The 18,822-nt window shown below is 47.9% G+C and overlaps 1 long non-coding RNA gene across 2 annotated transcripts; it reads left to right on the forward strand.

The window, feature by feature from the left end:
• Window positions 1-32: 32 nt before the first annotated feature.
• On the forward strand, window positions 33-4,671 carry LOC123392905. 2 transcript variants are annotated; one of them, XR_006607602.1, is made up of 3 exons: window positions 33-85; window positions 1,691-1,810; window positions 4,365-4,671. It is a non-coding gene; the product is annotated as an uncharacterized LOC123392905 (long non-coding RNA). The 2 variants fall into 2 exon arrangements; XR_006607603.1 differs by lacking the exon at window positions 4,365-4,671 and adding an exon at window positions 3,337-3,754.
• The last annotated feature ends 14,151 nt before the right edge of the window (window positions 4,672-18,822 follow it).

The following is an 18,822-nucleotide window of genomic DNA, read 5'->3' on the forward strand; positions in this document are numbered from 1 at the left end:
TGACTTTATGAAACCTGGAGCCATAAAGCCCCGTGGGACTGTTGGCCTGATACCTTGCTTACAGAGTTCCCAGCAGCCTCACCAGGTGAGTAAAGAATGTCACTCTTTGGTAGGTGCGGACACTCAGAAGAGGAACTCGCCCAAATCAATTACCTAAACATCATAGTAAGTGAATCAAGGCCATTGTCAAGCTTCCGTCAAGGAGAGTCCTTAACTAGAGGGATTTCCCATTGCTCTCAGGATGATAACCTCTGAGTTACAGGTTCCATTAGTTGGCCACACACATTTGGAGCCTTGTGGACTTTCTTTTTTTTTTTTTTAAAGATGTTTATTTATCTATTTGACAGACAGAGAGAGATCACAAGGAGGCAGAGAGGCAGGGGGAAGTGGGCTCCCCGCTGAGCAGAGAGCCCGACGTGGGGCTTGATCCCAGGACCCTGAGATCATGACCTGAGCTGAAGGCAGAGGCTTAAACCACTGAGCCACCCAGGCGCCGCGCTTGTGGACTTTCTGACAGCTGAGCAGCATATCTCTGTTTCAAGCATTGTGATCCCTGTTCTTACTGCAAGAGGGACAGTTGTCACTTTTCCTGTGACCCCTGTCTTTAGGAAAGTGTCTGACTCAGAAAGTCGAATCAGTACCCCCCAAAGGGATTTTCAGGAGAACCAACTCAAAGATGATCACCTGAGATACTGTCAAGAAAAAAAAAAAACTGAAATTCTAAGCAACATCCAACATAAGTCTTTTCATGTTGATAAGGAAAGATTTTCCCCTAAATACCAGATAGGCTCCATGAAAGTGAGATCTTTACCTGTTTTGTTCACCGTGTCACCAGTCCCTAGAAGAGCGCCTAAGACATCACTCAAGATTAGGTTGCTTTGAATGAATCAAATGAATGAATAAACTGTGGCCTTTGATAGTGAGGTAGTTTATGGTCCTTAGGGCAAGAGATGGGATTTGTGTTGGGATTTCAAGAATGGGAGGGGCCGGGGCGCCTGGGTGGCTCAGTGGGTTAAGCCGCTGCCTTCGGCTCAGGTCATGATCTCAGGGTCCTGGGATCGAGTCCCGCATCGGGCTCTCTGCTCAGCGGAGAGCCTGCTTCCCTCTCTCTCTCTCTGCCTGCCTCTCCATCTACATGTGATTTCTCTCTGTCAAATAAATAAATAAAATCTTTAAAAAAAAAAAAAAAAAAAAAAAAAAAAAAAAAAAAAAAAAAAAAAAAAAAAAAAAAAAGAATGGGAGGGGCCGAAGAGAAAATTGAGAAGCTAAATGTGAAAGTATGCAATTTACTGACTGGAGTAGGTCTGAATACATTTCAAACATAATTAAACTATGGCTGTGGGTCTCTATGCATTTTCGTGATTTTCCCTTGAAAATGTAAGGCATACAGATGTCATCTCCAGTGAATTCTCCTTGTCCATATACAGAATCACCAAAAAAAAAATAATAATAAAATAAAATAAAATAAAATAAAATAAAAGCATTCTAACTGTCCTCAGCCCATCCACTCCAGGATTGTAACTCATGTTCTTTCTGACATCATGGACTTTCAGGTTGACCTTTCCCATCTTGGGTCCCACTCTCATTAGCTGTAGAAGTCATGTGATGTTTGCGATGTGAAGGTGGCAATATTCTCTGACCTTTGGTTACAATATGTCTTTGAAAGCCAGTGTTTATTCTGCTTTTACAGCATTTCTCCATTTGAACTGGCCACCATTTAAGTGGTCATTAGCCACATGTGGCTACTAGCCATGGGACTTGGACAGCAGAGGTGTGGAAAGTCTGCACATTCTTCCACTCAAAGGATATTGTGAGTTATGCTACATCTTTTTTTTTTAAGTGTCTTTTTTAGGTATTTAAATTCAGTTAGTCATTAGATCATCATCATTGGTTTCAGAGAATTTAGTAACTCATCAGTTGTGGATAACGCCTGGTGCTCATCACATCACGTGTCCTCCTTAATGCCTATCACCCAGTTACTCCATGTCTCCCACTCCCCTACCCCCCCCAGCAACCCTCAGTTTGTTTCCTATAGTTAAAGGGCCTCATGGTTTGTCTCCCTTTCTGATAACTCCCATTCAGTTTTCCCTCCCTTCCCTCTGATCCTCTGTACTACATCTTAATCTCAACAGTAAAGTCAAGCAGTGGTAGTAATTCAGTCATGGAGTCATGCATATTCTAAATCTGATGAGGTGGATTCCTATACTGCCTTTGTCTCTGCTAGAGCGCTTACATTTGTTATTATTATTGCTGCTGTGTTCATGTTTCTCGTTCACTGAATGTATGATAAAAGAATTAGTAAAATGTGTGACTGCAGAAAATACAATGGTCATGGATGATGAAGATTTTCTCTTTGACCAGACTTGAGTCAAGTTCCTCCGAGTCCTCTTTCAGTCCAGCCTTGACCTCAGGCTCTGCCCACTTAGCCCAGTTTTAGCAAGAAACCTGCTTAGTCAATTTTAAGCAATCTCCTATCCTACTCTTGATATCTGATTAAATTCCTTATCTCTCACCCCTGGTATCTTACCACTATTTTTTTTTAAGATTTATTTATTTTGACAGAGAGAGATCATGAGTAGGGGGAGTAGCAGAGGGAGAGAGAGAACCAGACTCCACACTGAGCAGCAAGTCCAATGCCAGGCTTGATCCTGTGATCAGATCATGACCTAAGCCAAAGCCAGAGAGTTAACCAACTGAGCCACCCAGGTGCTTCAGTATCTACAACGCTTAATATCTGATCAAATCCCTTATTCCCAGGGCACCTGGTTGTTGCAGTTGGTTGAACGTTTGACTCTTGGTTTCTGCTCTGGTCATGATCTCACGGTCCTGAGATTAAGCCTCACCTCAGGCTCTATGCTCAGTGAAGAGTCTGATTAAAATTCTCTTTCCCTCTCCCTCTACCCTTACCCCTGCTCCCTCTCTCTAAAATGTATTAATAAGTCTTTTAAAAAATTCCTTATCCCCTGCTCTCAATAGTTTATGACCCTATCCTTCCTTCAACAATATTACTGTCCAGATGGTTTAGCCAGAATCCCTTCATCCTTACCCTTGATGTTCCATCTTAATTTTACATTCAGTGACCCCCACCATACTCTTTAGTTATAAATCTCCATTTGTCTGAGGTGAGCCAGATTTATCTCCCATACTATAAAATAAAATCCCATCGTAGTAGCATCCCTTGAATAAAATCTTCCTTACTGTCTTTAATGGGTGTCACAATTTTTTTTTTTCTAAACAGTCAGGAGGGTGCTAATGGAGTACCATGACAAAAGGCCTAACTTCCTTTAATGGACATTTCCTGGGTTTACCTGACAAATACTCTTTTTCTCTTCTAAGGAAAATTTCCAGTTCTCAGTATAACTGCCAGCTGGCCCAGGGGTAGACAAGTGAGTCAGATGAGACCAAAATGAAAATTCTGTTGAGACACTGGACCTTGAGGATTCAAGCCAAGGATGATAAAGTGTTGGTACTCCATTATTCTGATGGTCCCTTAACTCTTACTTTTTTGGTTCCTGTGTCTATCACAGCCCCTGCCTTTTTGAAGATAATGACCACTCATCTGAGTACACAGTTCACAGAATCCCTTTGCAGTGGCCCATGCGGGCCAAGGTAGTAGAGCATAGATCTCTGTAAGTTTTTAAAAAATGTCTTTGTCCCTGTTGCCCATGGCCATTAAAAACACATACTCCCTGCTGGATAACTCTGATCATTATTTGATTGTTACTTATTTTATTTTAAAATTATTTTTAAAGAAAATTTTAATTTAAATACAATTAATTAACATATAATACTAGTTTCAGACATACAGGTTAGTGATTCATCAGTATTTTATAACACCCAGTGCTCACTGTATCACATGCCTTCCTTAATGTCCATGACCCAGTTACCCCATACCCCTATCCCCCTCCCCTCCAAGAACCCTCAGTTTGTTTCCTGTGATTAAGAGTCTCTTCTGAGGGGGACCTGGCTGGCTCAGTGGGTTAAAGCCTCTGCCTTCAACTCAGGTTATGATCTCAGGGTCCTGGGATCGAGCCCCGCATCAAGCTCTCTGCTCCCTGGGGAGTCTGCATCCTCCTCTCTCTCTCATCCTGCCTCTCTGCCTATTTGTGATCTCTGTTTGTCAAATAAGTAAATAAAAATCTTTTTTTTTTTAAGTCTCTTCTGGTTTGTCTCCCTCTTTGACTTCATCTTGTTCTATTTTTCTCCTTTCTTCCCCTATGATTCTGTTTTGTTTCTTAAACTCCACATATGAGTGAGATCATATGATAATTGTCTTTCTCTGACTGACTTATTTCTCTTGGCATAATACCCTCTACTTTCATCCCTGTAGTTGCAAATAATTGCCATTTATTTTAACTCGACAGAGAAGGCCACTAGAAACAGCAGGTGATGGCCCCAGCTCCTGTCCCTTCATGCAGAGCATCTGTCAACACCTATGGATATCTTTTCTTCCCCATTCCTATGAATGTTGCTCAGTTGTTACGTGGCATGGGCAAATGTTGCTGGCTGGTGGCATGGACATACTGGACAAGCTTGGCCTTCGGTAAAACAAAGACTGGATTCAATTACTCAAACTGAAACAGGAATGCTTGGATGAACAAGCCTGCCAGGAAGTCCCACTGGAGGTACTCAACGTGTGCCCCTTCCCTCTTTGGACCAAGAACCTGAACTTGAGAGATGAATGGCTTATCCAAGGTTATGGCAAGGTTACACAGAGCTGAAACTAGACACAGGTGTACATGCTTATTGATCAAGGCTGGCTGTGAAATCGAACTGCCTCAAATCTTGATTCTTTTTGCCACTTCTTATTCTCTGACCCTGTTTTTCATAGTTTAGGATGTAGGAATAATAAAAATATCAGCTAATGGGGTATCCTGACTTTTTGATGTTTTAGTTCTTGTCAGACATTTACCATAATGCTTAGCACATGGATATGTGTGTGCACACACATGCACATGCTTGACACTCAAAAAATTGTTCCCTGATATTAACTTTATCAGTGCACTTTGCATCCACCACCAATTGGCTGTTTTGTCACAAACTGATTAAAGCAGAACTGTCAAGTGAGGAACTTTAAAGCCAAAGCATTACGTACTTTGAAAAACCAGCACCTGGGAGGATTTGTCTCAGCATTTTTGATTAGAAGGCAGCAAAAAGAGACTTTGGGGACACAGTTCACCCCTTCATGAAGCAGCCATTCAGAACTTTCTCAGAAGGGCTAATGCCTAATCTTCCAAAGACCAGCAAGAACAAGCTTATGGTCTGTTAAAATCAGATTTTTAAAAGATTTTTATTTATTTATTTGAGGGAGAGAGAGAGAGTGAGAGAGAGAGCATGAGAGGGGAGAAGGTCAGAGGGAGAGGCGGACTCCCCATGAAGCTGGGAGCCTGATGCAGTCCTTGACCCTGGGACTCCAGAATCAAAATCAGATTGATTGACTCAATACAGTCAGGGAGGACATTCCTCAGGAGTCACAGAATGCTGGCTGCCATGAGGGAGGAGTCTTTTACAAAGTCTGGGCTCTCACAGAAGGAGTCTGAAGCACGTGTATGGAAAGCAGAGGTCAGTTCTGGATTAGAAGCTCTTTCTGAGGGGAAATGAGTAGAAGCAGAGATTAACCAGGACTTGGGCTCTGTCTTATTCAGTTCAGGCTGCTGCAACAAATGATGACAGACTGGGTGGCTGAAACAGCAAAACATGTACTATTCCTTGCAGTTCTAGAGGCTGAGAAGTCCAAAAGCAAGATCCTGGGAGATCTGATATCTAGCAAGAGACTGCTTCATTATCTATAGATGCCCATATTTCTGTTGTAGCCTTGCATGGATGACAGCTGGCAGAACAATCTCTCAGGTCTTTTCTCAGAAGTGCTTTTATCTCATTCACAAGGGTTCCAATCTCATGACCTCTCAAAGCCCATACCTCCTGATGGCACTCCTTGAGGGTTAGGGCTTCAACATCTGAATTGGGACAAGACACAAACATTCAGTCCATTAGCAAGTGTTGTCATGAGGACAGCATAGCTTATCAACTGGGTATCCCCGGGAATCCATGGGACTAGCAAAGCAGAATCTGGGGGCGTCACTGGTAGAAAGGCAGGAGTTCCCCAAGAGAGAGTCCTCATAGCATTTTACAGAGACAGCATGACCCTTGAGAAACAATAGTTTCCGTGACTCATACAGCAGTCTTTATCTATGCCTGTCCTCCCTGCTGGATTCACAGCAAGCCTGCTTCTTTCTTTTCCAGTACAAATGGATTTCCACTCTCTGAATCCTGATGAATTTTTGCTCTTTTGCAGTTAGTAGGTTGTCCCTCAGGATTCTGCATGTCTGGATTTGCAATTGTGGAAACTGCCAAAGGTCTAGGGACCTGCGTGGCAGATCCCCGCCTCTACCACTATTGCCCAAGGTAGGGACTCTGGTCCCTTGAGCATCCTGTGCTGCTATCAAAGGTCTGTGTGCATTGGCTTGTTGTTTTTTTAAAAAAATGTAATTGCTTATATGTGTGTTTGATCATGCTCGAGTGGCCTTTCTGTGGAAACAGTGGCCAAGCTACACCTAGAAGTCACTGAAGAAAGTTCTAAGAACTCCTGGTTGGTATGAGGCTAGAGAGAGAGAGAAAGAGAGAAAAGAAATCTGCCTCTCTGCATTTTGCAAGTCCCTGGGCAAAATCCGTTGGCTGTGCACTCCCTACACGGAGATTCCAGGCAGGGAGGCCCTCCTGAGCCTCATCTCCCTGGGTTCCTCCTCCAGGAACAATCCCTAGTTTGAGACCAGGGTTAGGGAAGGAAGAGCAGCAAAGCAGGGTCCAGAAGGAAGGACTGCCACAGACCACGGAGCACCAGAGGGCCAGGCTGGTACCTGCTCACTGTTGGGGTACAAATGGGCTCAGCTCAGCAGGTACAGGGGTGCCCTTGGCCCATCTGGTGGGCTTTGCAGTGCCCCAAACTCAGGAAGAAAAAAGGCTGGCTCAGGTGACTTATTTTTGGCTGGGAAGGAGCTGACAGCAATGGAAATAAACAAGTAGGGAATGATGTTGGAAAGTTGGAGGGTTTGTCCTTTATATCTCAGCTTTCTCTCCTATCTTCCCTTGCTCTGTAGTGTGTTCTCAAAGAAGTTTTTGGCATGATATTCCTGTTCACTGATTTACTCCTGAGCTGTGTCTTTTCTGCTGTTCAGCTCATCTGGTGAATTCTTTCACTATAAAAAGTATCTTGCCCTTACAAGGGCAAGGGCAAGACCTGAGAAATCCCAGAGATTTCAGCTTGCCACCCAGAAGGAAACCAGGCTATTTGGAATGCTGGAAAGGATTCAGAGTAGGGGAAATCGGCTTGGACATCTGAGACCACCCCCACATTCAGCGGTACCCTGGACACAAACCCAGACCTTGATACTGATCATGAACCAGGCTCTCAACTCAGACCCCTGTGATCCTCACCACAGTGCTTTCAGATCAGTGCAGCCATGCCCATAGGCACAAACTCTTAGGCCTAGATTCTGTCCTGAGAGGTCTGTCCCCAACGGCCTGGCTCCAAAGCCTCAGAGATTGGGGACAGTGAGGAACACCATAGGACTCACCCTGCCACCCCGAAAGAAACCATGCCATTTGGAACTCCAGAAAGGATTCAGAGGAACTGAAATCTGCATTCCCACCTCTGGACACCCCCATATTCAGCAGCCCCTGGATGCAAACTTGGAGCTTGACACTCACCCCGAAACAATCCCTCAATTGCCACCCCCCCCCCAGAAAGATGGACAGAGTGCTGGCAGATCGGGCCTGCCATGTGGTGGGCCCTAACCATAACCTTTGGTTTGGTTCTCAGGGTTCTGACCCCAAAGGCCTTGAAGTCGATGCCCTACAATTTGGGGACACCTGGGCAATCCCAGAGGACTCAGCCTGCCGCCCAGAAGGAAACTGTGCCATTTGGAACTCCGGAAAGGATTCAGAGGAGCAGAAATTTGCATGCACAGCTGAGGACACACCCACACAGAGCTGACTCCTGGACACAAAGCCAGAGCCAGACACTCACCCTCACCTACACTGTCAACTCAGCCACCCAGACAGCTCTCCGTGGGGTCTTCAGGTCAGTCCTGCCATGTCCCTGGTCCCTAACTCTAACCCTTGGATGGGTTCTGTAATGATCTCCTCATTTCAGGTTATGTGGTGGTTCTGCAGGACATTGTCCTGGTGTGGGGTCAAACACACAGAAGCATCCCGTGTGAAGTGGCAAACGTGGTAAAGAAATGACGGCTGGGGAATCTGACTGTGGAGACAGCACGTATTTGTGCTGCTATAACAAGCTGACTGCACTTTGAAATCACCGCAGAGGAAATGACTCTTCCAAACATCCATGTTAGCACGACGACATGGAAGCAAAGAGGACATCAGACTTTGGGATGGAGGCCAAGCCCTCCCAGACCCAGGTCACCCAAGATGGAGAGGACACATGTTAGCAAGAGGCTCGTGGGAGGATTAAATCATGGGCCCCTGTATCTCAGGTGCAGTAGAAGCAGTGGATTTGGAATTCCAGTTTTCCACAACGTTCCACCACAAGCTGGTTAGAACTGTACAAAAGCAGGAAGGGAAGCCCCAGTAAAGTGGACTGGGGATGCCAGAAGGGGAGGCTGGAAGGGGGCGCCTGGTGCTCAGTGCCCATTACAGACCCCACATTGCAATCCCCACAGGAGAGACTCACCAATTCCAGGCTGGAGGTTTATCTCCTGACTTTTTGTAGGAGCTTTGCAGCTCAGCTGGTGAGAATTCACCATCACCCTGCCTTTCTCCAGGGGACTTTCTTTCCAAGCACCCCTCCCAACTTCTTCCTCCTCCATGAAATAATGTTCCTCTCCTTTGTTTCTCGCACTTGCTTGTGATGGGACCATAGCTTGCTCAGCCCAGACTGCCATTCTCTGCTCTTCCCAAATAAATCCATGCTGCTGGTCAAATAACTGGCAGATTGAGTTTAAGGCAAATCGAACTAATAAATTCAAGAACTTGCAAGGAACAAAATCAATATGCACAAATTAGTGGCACTCCTACGTGCTCGGAAGGAACCATCAGAAAGAGACTACGGAGAACCATCTCATTTACACCTGCATCCAAGAGAGCAAGATACCCGGGAGGCCCCTGAACCAAGAAGGTGACAGACCTGTCCTCTGACAGCCCTGCAACAATGACGAAAGACAGGGAGGGGGACACACAGAGATGGGGAGGCACTGTGCTCAGGGAAGAACCCACACCGGGAAAATACCTACTCTCCCCAAAACCATCTAGAGTCCTCACTCTGGCTCCTGAACTTCCGGACTCGGCACCAGCCCGGAGTGGGTGTGGACATGGGAAGGACCCTGCAGGGCTGAGGTGGGGGGAGCACAAGCACCATGGCAGGCGGACGCTCCCTGACTGCAGACCATCTGAGGAGCCCCAGGAACCGAATCCGCGAGCACACAAACACAGACGAGGACCGAGGAGCACCCAAGCCCAGAAAGGGTGGACCCCACAGCCCTGTGCACAGCACAGCAGGAGGCCATGTCTCCTCACACAAAACGACGGAAGCCCCAGTGTCTACACAGGGCGCCCTTCCTCTGTGGGGTCCTGAGACCACGAACCCCTTGACAGTCCACTCAGGCGGCTTCTCCTCACCTCCTCCAGCACCTGGTCCTTAGGAGGGTGGACTGCTGTCAGTGTGGGCGCATCCTCCACAACGGGTCCGGTCAGTGTGGATGCAGAGCCACACCCTCCTCAGCTTGTCCTGTCAGGGTGGGAGCCGCCCCACATTCTCCAGAATTCTCCACAGTGGGTCCTGAAGAGGCGGGGCTCCGGTCCCAGGTGTGGCTGCGCAGCCTGGGCTCAGGGCGGGAGCTGGGGTCTGGTGCCCTCTGCAGGCGGTGGAAGGCAGTGCAGGACTGTGAGAGCTCATCCTTCAGTGGAAGGTCCTGCTCCTTCCCGGGGTCCAGCTGACGCCATTTCATTCTGGAAATTCAAGCTGCATGGAGCCTAATATCCCCCAACATCCCCCAAAATAGCTAAGGAACAATGAATTGGGAACAATGTGGAATTACAACAGTCCTTGACCCAAACAGTGGTACTGAACATGGCCCTGATGCAGACCCACACTCTGACCTCAACTTGGTCTCAAGTCTGGACCCTACCCTAATCCAAGACCCTAACCCTAGCCCCCAACCCAAACAATGTTCACAAGAATCAAAAGGTAGAAACTGCAAATATCCATCAATGGCAAGCGCATAAGCAAAGTGTGGTGAAGGGTTTGAATTTGGGTTCAGGTTCAGGTTTTAGTCAGAGTTCTAGATCAGGCTTTGGGTTTGGTGTTAGGGTGAGGATTTAGAGTGAAGGACAAGGGAACAGAATTATAGTTTAGGGCTTTAAGTTTATGATTTAGGCCTTAAGACTCAGGGCTTATGGGATAAAGTTCAAGGTCAAATTTGGGGTTTGGCTTCATGCTGAGATTTGGGTTCAGGGTTCATGACTTGGAGATCTGTTTTAGGGTTTGGGTTCGTGGTTCAGGGATTGGATCCAGGGCTCAGGTATAGGCTTTGGGTTCCATTTCAGGTTTGGGATTCAGGGTTCTAGTTTGGGCTTTAAGGTCAGCTTAGGTTTCAGCGTTGTTAGGGGTTAAGTTTAGGTTTAGGGATGACACATTTTCTTCAGTTGTCATCATGGACAAAAAATTTCTATCTGAAGTTTCTAAGTCAGAAATGTATTTCATCTTGGGGGCGCCTGGGTGGCTCCGTATGTTAAGCCTCTGCCTTGGGCTCAGGTCATGATCTCAGGGTCCTGGGATCGAGCCCTTCATCAGGCTCTCTGCTTGGCGGGGAACCTGCTTCCCCATCTTTCTTTCTGCCTGCCTCTCTGCCTACTTGTGATCTCTGTCTGTCAAATAAATAGAATCTTAAAAAAAAAAAAAAGAAATGTATTTCATCTGGGTGTCAGGAGCTGGTTTGGAATTTAGGATCCCAGTAACTCCCTACCAACAGCATTCTGATCCTAGAGTCTCCCAGTCACCCAGAAGCGGCTCTTGTCTTGGCTCAAACTTGGCTCTCTGCCCTTGACAGAGAAGGGCAAGTTGGTGCCAAAGTTGGGATTTCAGATATTGTGGAACTATCATGGAAAATGAGACAGGACACAAATAACTGGTTGACTCCTGATTCTTCCACAAAAACAAAGAACCAAGTTTCCAATAGAATCTGATAATGTTCCCTAGGAAGGCCTATGGTACTCATTACCAGTACCAAAAGAGGACCCCTCCCCTGGTTTAAATTAAGAATCACAGCAGGATATTTCCTATTCAGTGTCAAAAATAAAATTTTATTTTTTGGCTGTTCCAGTGTACAATTTGTGGAAGCACTGACAACCTTTTCATGCTCAAATTCCCATCAACGCAATGCAGGCAACGTTGTAATGCATTGCTTCTTGGAATACCAAGTACAAGGAGGGTTATTAGAAGTAGTAAAAAGATACCAAATATGAAATTCAGAAAAAGCACCATTTATGGGCACCTAATGTGGATCCCTAACCATAAAATCTAACATATCCTATAGATTTCACTTACAAAAATCATCAATTACAGTAGTCTACTGACCACTGTAACAACCCCACCATTGACCTCTAGGCCTGTAATACACACTCCAACCACTGGAGACACGATTCTCAGCAGCAGAATGGGACTTGCCCAGTCCGGGTGGACCAACTCTTAATGTAAAGCCAAAAAATCCTGCTTCTTGGAAATCCCAGCCATTAGGACACAGTCACAGAAACCATACCCAGAACTCAATAAAAGACAGACATCCCATGGGGCGGATGCTGCAGATCACCCCCACTCCCATGAATTAGCTCTACAGCAGACTCCAGGTCTGTTCTCTTCCCGGGATCACACGTGGCACCACTCCCTCCTCAGAACAAAACCGTGAACTGTCCTCATCAGGCATGTGTGCAGGCTCACAGAAAGCCAGACACTTTCTTGAGAGCACTCAGCCTTTCATGCCTATCCCAGCAGATGGAGGGTACTGTCTTCACAACTTCTGTACCAACTAGAGAAGACTTGGAACAAGTCTTGCCAGACTCTATGCAAAGGCATATTCTCCATCTGCAAAATGATGAATGGTGAAAAACCAGTTCCCTGCACTTTCTTGAACCTAGGTAAGTTAGAGCTATAGCTTGCCCAGAGCTATTATCCCCAATCCCCTAAACACACACACTTCTCTTGTGCACTCTGGGCCAGTTTCCATCCACTTTGCTCCTCAGCCATTGTCTCTGCAGAGAAGTACATCAGTACTGAGGTTCTGGGACTGAGGTGCTAGGTGCCAAGCCAGCACCTTGGACCCACTTACTATCAGAAATTAATATTCGTTTTATTAATAGAAGCATCCCATAAGATCTTGCCACCACAGCCATTAGAAAATTCATTACAACAGAGGTCCTAACAACATGTGCCAACCTCCATGGCTCCACTCCCTGGCTCCAGGGATTGGTTCATTCATGGGCATGTGACCTGGTCCCAGCCAATTAGGTGGGAGGAACCTTGGGTCTTAGACTGCAGGGCCAAGGATGGGGTGAACTGCCCAGGCCAGGGGGCTTTTCCATCATGACTGCAGAAGTGGCCTCAGCCAGGCCTGTGCCAGTGCCACAGAGAGCTCAGGAAGCCAGATGCTCCATTACATTGCTGAGGGCTGAATCAGACTTGTCCGGAAGCCCACACATGCTACAACCTCTGCTAACTCAGGAGAACCCTAAATGTGCTCATGGTCTTGGCCTGAACAAGATGACCATCTATGCGGTATATAACCTGCAAGATAAACCCACCAGGCAATGGGGACTGTCTCGGCCAAACAATACCTACATGGAATTCAACCACAGACGAACGTCTTTTGGCAAACTTGGGGCCTACAGAGAAAGGCAGGAGAATTCCTGAGGCCTTCATTGTTGGCCAATCTCACTATCATCTTTTTTTCCTTTCAAGTGGAGGGGCCAGGGTCAGGCAGGATATGTCCCAGTGTACTCCCACTCTGCCACTGGAAAAGAAGAGCCCTCTCCCCCATCATGTTGCAGATCTGGAGTGTGGGAAACTATCACCCATGGGCCAAATGGGACCTCTCCCTGTATTCTGTCAATAAAGTGTGGCTGGAACATGAGTTATGGCTGCTCTCAAGCCACAGTGCAAGAGTGGAGTCATTGTCAGAGACAACACATGGACAGCAAACCTGACAGAAAATTTTTACAGAGACCTTATGGAAAAGTCTGTGTCAATCCCTGGTCTCAAAGGTCCTAGGATCATGTCACTTCTTTGGACAGAGCATAGCGCCTTCTGGGTAAAATGTAATTTCTTCACACCCAGAGGCAAGGACTTCCATCCTTTTAGCCAGAACTCCATCTCCATCCTCCTCTATTTAAACCTTAAATGGCACATCTACATGTCTGCAGCCCAAAAGGAATTCACTGTACATGATAGTGATGCGCAGAAACAAAGGTGTAAGTGTAAACTTATGAGAGTGAGCTTGTGCTTCCCCTTTGTTAGCCACAGTGTGCAAGGAGGACATAATACAGTAGCGTGCTTTCTGTCCCACAGGAATGGCAAAAAAATTAACCCTAGCACAACCCTAAACCTACTCCTACCTCAACCCCTGACCCTAACCCTACCCCAAACCCCTAACCTTAACCCCTGAACCTAACCTGTGACCCTAAACCCTGGCTGTAAACTTGATCCCAACCCTGACCCTAGGCTGGGCTCAGAGGAGTCTGTTCCCAGAGACCTGATGCCAAAGCCCCAGGGACTAAGGATACCTGAGCAAATCCAGAGGATTCCACCTGCCACCCAGAAGGAAACCATGCCATTTGGAACTCCAGAAATGGTTCAGAGCAGGAGAAATCTGCATGCCCACCTAAAGCAAACCCCACATTCAGTGCTGGCTGGACTCAAACCTGGAGCCTGACACTCACCCTGACCATGCCCTTCAGTAGTCTTGCCACACAGCTGGCAGATTGAACCTGCCATGATCCTAGGCCCCAACCCTCACCTAGATTGGCTTTTTAAAGGACCATGCCCAGAGGCGTGGCTCCAGATCCCCAGGGAATGGGGACACCTAAGCAAAGCAGAGGCTCATCCTACAACAAAGTCAGAAATCATGCCTTTTGGAACTGCAGAAAGGATTTAGAGAAGAAATCTGAATGAAATCTTGAACCAATCCCTGCTTATTTATAGTTCCAAACCATACTGAATGCAAAGCCTGAACCTGATACTCTCCTTAACTCTAGCCCTCAATTCAGACGTCTGTGAAGTCTCCACACCTAAGCAGATCACACCTTCCATGCTCCTTGGAACACCCCTATCCTAGATTAAGACGTAGGTATAAACATGAACACAACTTTCTACCAAAAGGACATACAAGAGATCAAAAGACCCATGAAAAAGTGCTCCACATCACTTAGCATCAGGGAAATACAAATCAAAACCAAAATGAGATACCACCTTACAACAGCTGGCATGGCTAAAATTATCACGGCAGGGAAAGACAAATGTTGGTGAGGACGTCATGAAAGGGGAATCCTCTTACACTGCTGGTGGAAAAGCAAGCTCGTACAGCCACTCTGCCAAATGTTATCAAGTTTCTTCAAGAACTTAAAGATAGAGCTACCGTACAACCCAACAATTGCACTCTACTAGGTATTTACCCCAAAGACACAGATTGAATAAAAACTAGTGGCACCTGCTCCCCAATGTTCATTGCAACATTATCCTCTCTAGCCAAAGTATGGAAAGAGCTCAGATGTTCATGGACAGATGAATGGATAAAGAAGTTGTGGTTCATATCTACAACAGAATATTATTCAGCCATCAGAGAGGATGAAGACCTAGCATCACATCCACCTGGATGGAATTGGAGGGTGTTATGCTGAGCAAAATAAGTCTATCAGAGAAAGACAGTTGTACATGGGTTTATTCCTATGTGCAATAGAAGAAACACCACAGACGATCCGAGGGGAAGGGAGGGAAAGCTGAATGGGAAGTCATCGGGAGAAAAACCATGAGAGATTCTTCAGTACAGAAACAAACTGTTGGGTTTGTTACAGAAACAAACTGAGGGTTGCTGGAGGGGAGGTGGCTAGGGGATGCGGTAACTGGGTGATGGACATTAAGGAGGGCACGGGATGCAATGAGTACAGGGTGTTGCACACACCTGATCTATTATTGACCACTACTCTGAAACTAATGATGTAGTCTAAGTTGGCTCATTCAATTTAAGTAAAACAAAAAGAACTCAAGCAAACACTCCTAAAAATCTGCATGGAACCAGCAGATACTGAAAAGTCAACACAATGCTGAGAAATAAAGACAAAGCTGGAGGAGTCACAATTCCAGATTTCAAGTTCTACTACAAGGCTGTAGTCATCCTAATAGGATGGTCCTGGCACAAAAATACGCACAGAAACCAAGGGAACAGGACAGAAGCTCAGCTATAAACCTGCAGTTGTGTGCACAATTAATCTTTCACAAAGCAGGCAAAAATATAAAAAAGGAAAAAGAGAGTCTTTAGCACATAGGTTAAGGCAAGCAGCAATAGCAGTCCACAGAACTAACTCTGATTTCCCAGCGCCACCTATGCTTTCGCAGAGGTATGGGTTTGGCGCAAACCCCACACCGCCGCTGCTTCCTCAGCAAGGCTTTGGGCGTTCCTTCTGTCCCGTCAGGGAAGAAGAGCTGCAGGAGAGCTGGTGCCTCTTGGGTCTTGCTTTCTCAGGCTCCATGTTCGCGTGCTGGGTTCCCCCTGCCAAGCCGAAATAAGCAGACACAGCCTCGACCCTGCAGCAGCGTGCGTGGCCTAGGATGGCACTCTGCTCATGATGTCATCTCCCGGCGTAGGCAAGGCCTGCCCTTTTGCTCTGGAGTTCAGGTGGACAGGGGACTAGGCCAATGCCTTCCCCAGCCGAGAAGAGACGCCACAGGATCCCTGCACACCGCCCGCGCCCTGGGATGGGGAGTAATGTGTAACTGTCCCTCCATCCCCGGGAAACCCCTTGCCTCTGACAACGATGCTACATCCTGGAAGAAGATGGCATTGACCGCCCATTCTTTCAGGGAGCTGTTTCTGTGAGTTCAGGGTAGGCGCCTGGTGGCAAGCCCATGTCTGCACAAGGGACAGGTGGCTAAGGAGCTGCTGTCCCATTGGGCCATGAGTCCCAGGACAGTGATGCCTTCTGCCCAGACTCCTTCCTCAGAGTGGAGCACGACCCCCTGCACTAGTCGTCCCCTCGGTCTCCTTAGCAGCCAGGCTTCTTTCTCTCTGCACACAGAGCGGGTGACACTTTGTTTGCCATTGGCCTGCTTCTCCTGCGAGGGCCGGCTCTCCACCATCTCGACCATTCCGAAAACAAGGTCAAAGGCCCCTTCTCTTCTCATGGGGCAATGTCCTGCACATTCGCCTGACATGCTCCTGGGTAGCACAGTGACAGACTCTCCGTTTCCTTATCTGTTTACAGGCGCAACCAGTCTTCTCTCTCAGGCAGACGGATATTAGGGCAAAGCGAATTTCGCTCCATGTGGATTTCTTCCACCGTACATCGGAGAATAGCTCAGGCAAGCAGCAGTAGCAGCATCCCAGAAACCCGACTCTGCATTTCCAACAATAGATGTGCTGTCCCAAGAAGTTGCCCGGGAAAGGAGGCTTTCACTGTATGTGGGTTTCCCCACCATGAGAATGGGCTCAGGCAAGAAGCAGCAGCAGCCCGCAGAACCCACTCTGATTTATCAGCGAAAGCTATGCTTTCCCAGAGTCTTTGGGCTTGGCGCGAGCCGCACTTCGCTGCTGCTTCCTCAGCAAGCCTTTGGGTGTTCGCTCTATCGCGCCCTGGTAGAAGAGGTGCGGGAGAGATGTTGCCTCTTGGGCTTTGCTTACCCTGGCTCCATGGTCGCATCCTGGATGCCCCTTGCCATGCCGTACTAAGCAGATACAGCCTGGACCCTGCAGCAGCATGCTTAGCCTAGGATGGAACTCTGCTCACAATGTCATCTCCCAGCGTAGGCAAGGCCTGCCCTTTTGCTCTGGCGTTCAGGTGGCCAGGGGACTCGCCCAGTGCCTTCCCCAGTCGAGAGGAGATGCGACAGGATGACTGCACACCGCCCGTGCCCTGCGATTGGGAGTAGTGTGTAACTGTCCCTCCTTTCCCGGGACACCGCCTGCCTCCGCCAACGCTGCCACATCCTGTAGGAAGACGGCATTGACCGCCCGATTTCTCAGGGAGCTGTTGCTGTGAGTTCAGGGTAGGCGCCTGGTGGCAAACCCATGTCTGTACCAGGACAGGAGGCCAAGGAGCTGCTGTTACTTTGGGCCCAGAGGCCCAAGACAGGAATTCTTTCAGCCCTACTCCTTCCTCAGAGTGGAGCACGCCGCCCTGCACTAGTCGTCCCCTCGTGTCTCCTTAGCCTGAGGGCTTCTTTCTCTCTGCACACAGAGCGGGTGACACATTGTTTGCCACCGGCCCGCTACCCTTCGAGGGCCGGCTCTCCTGCATCGCGACCATTCCCGACAACAAGGTCAAAGGCCCCTTCACTTCTCTTGGGGCAACCTCTTGCACTTTCCCATGACATACTCCTGGGTAGCACAGTGACAGACTTGTCCGTTTCCTTAAGACTGTTTACAGGCGCAAACAGGCGTCTCTTTCAGGCAGAGCGGATGCTAGGGCAAAGCGAATTTCGCTCCATGTGGATTTCTTCCACCGTGCTTCTGAGAGTAGCTCAGTCAAGCAGCAGCAGCAGCATCCCAGAAAACAGACTCTGATTTTCCAACGATAGCTGTGCTGTCCCAAGGAGATGCCCGGGAAAAGAGGCTTTCACTGTATGCGGGTTTCCCCACCGTGAGAATGGACTCAGGGAAGCAACAGCAGCAGCCAGCAGAACCCACTCTGATTTGTCAGCGAAAGCTATGATTTCCCAGAGGCTTTGGGCTTGGCGCGACCCGCACTTCGCTGCTGCTTCCTCAGCAAGCCTTTGGGTGTTCGCTCTATCGCGCCCGGGTAGAAGAGCTGCGGGAGAGCTGTTGCCTCTTGGGCCTTGCTTTCCCTGGCTCCATGGTCGCGTCGTGGATGCCCCTTGCCATGCCGAACTAAGCAGGTACAGCCTCGACCCTGCAGCAGCGTGCGTGGCCTAGCATGGCACTCTGCTCTCAATGTCATCTCCCAGCGTAGGCAAGGCCTGCCCTTTTGCTCTGGCGTTCAGGTGGCCAGAGACCTCGGCCAGTGCCTTCCCCCGTCGAGTAGAGACGCGACAGTATTGATGAGGGAGCAGGAGGCTGGCTGAGGACACAGCAAAAGCTGGCGCCTTGCACCCCCTCTTCACCCGCTCCCCTCCATATGTGTAGCATTCCTCAGGCACCCCTGACTGCCATAAAACGATAAATAGTTAACTTGCAGGGATCGCAATCCCGCAGAACAGGAATCTCCCTTGCTCTACAAGATGTCCTAGAGACCTAAACAGGGAGGTTACCTTATCAATAGCACAAATTTCCAGAGGCAAGTACCTCTTGGTTCCTGAAGCCCTAATGTCCCCCTCCCACCATAAATTGGAGGGGACTGGGGTAGAAAGGAATGTAGATGATGGCCGGATCATAATGCCCCACCAAGAATCTCCCAATTATCTTGATGTTAATGCCTGACCTAAAGACGACAATTGATCAAGCCATAAGGGCAAAGACTCCCCCCACCCGCACCTTGTAGGCCCTCCCTAGCATGTGAGAACTCTGTTGAAATCTCCCATTCCTTCACCACCTCCCCCCAACCGTGGGTTATATAACATGCCCACCTTCACAACCCGGGGCAGCA

The sequence above is a fragment of the Mustela putorius genome, unplaced genomic scaffold (assembly GCF_011764305.1).
Source record: "Mustela putorius furo isolate JIRA1106 unplaced genomic scaffold, ASM1176430v1.1 tig00000695_pilon_pilon_pilon, whole genome shotgun sequence".
NCBI classification, from domain to species: domain Eukaryota; kingdom Metazoa; phylum Chordata; class Mammalia; order Carnivora; family Mustelidae; genus Mustela; species Mustela putorius.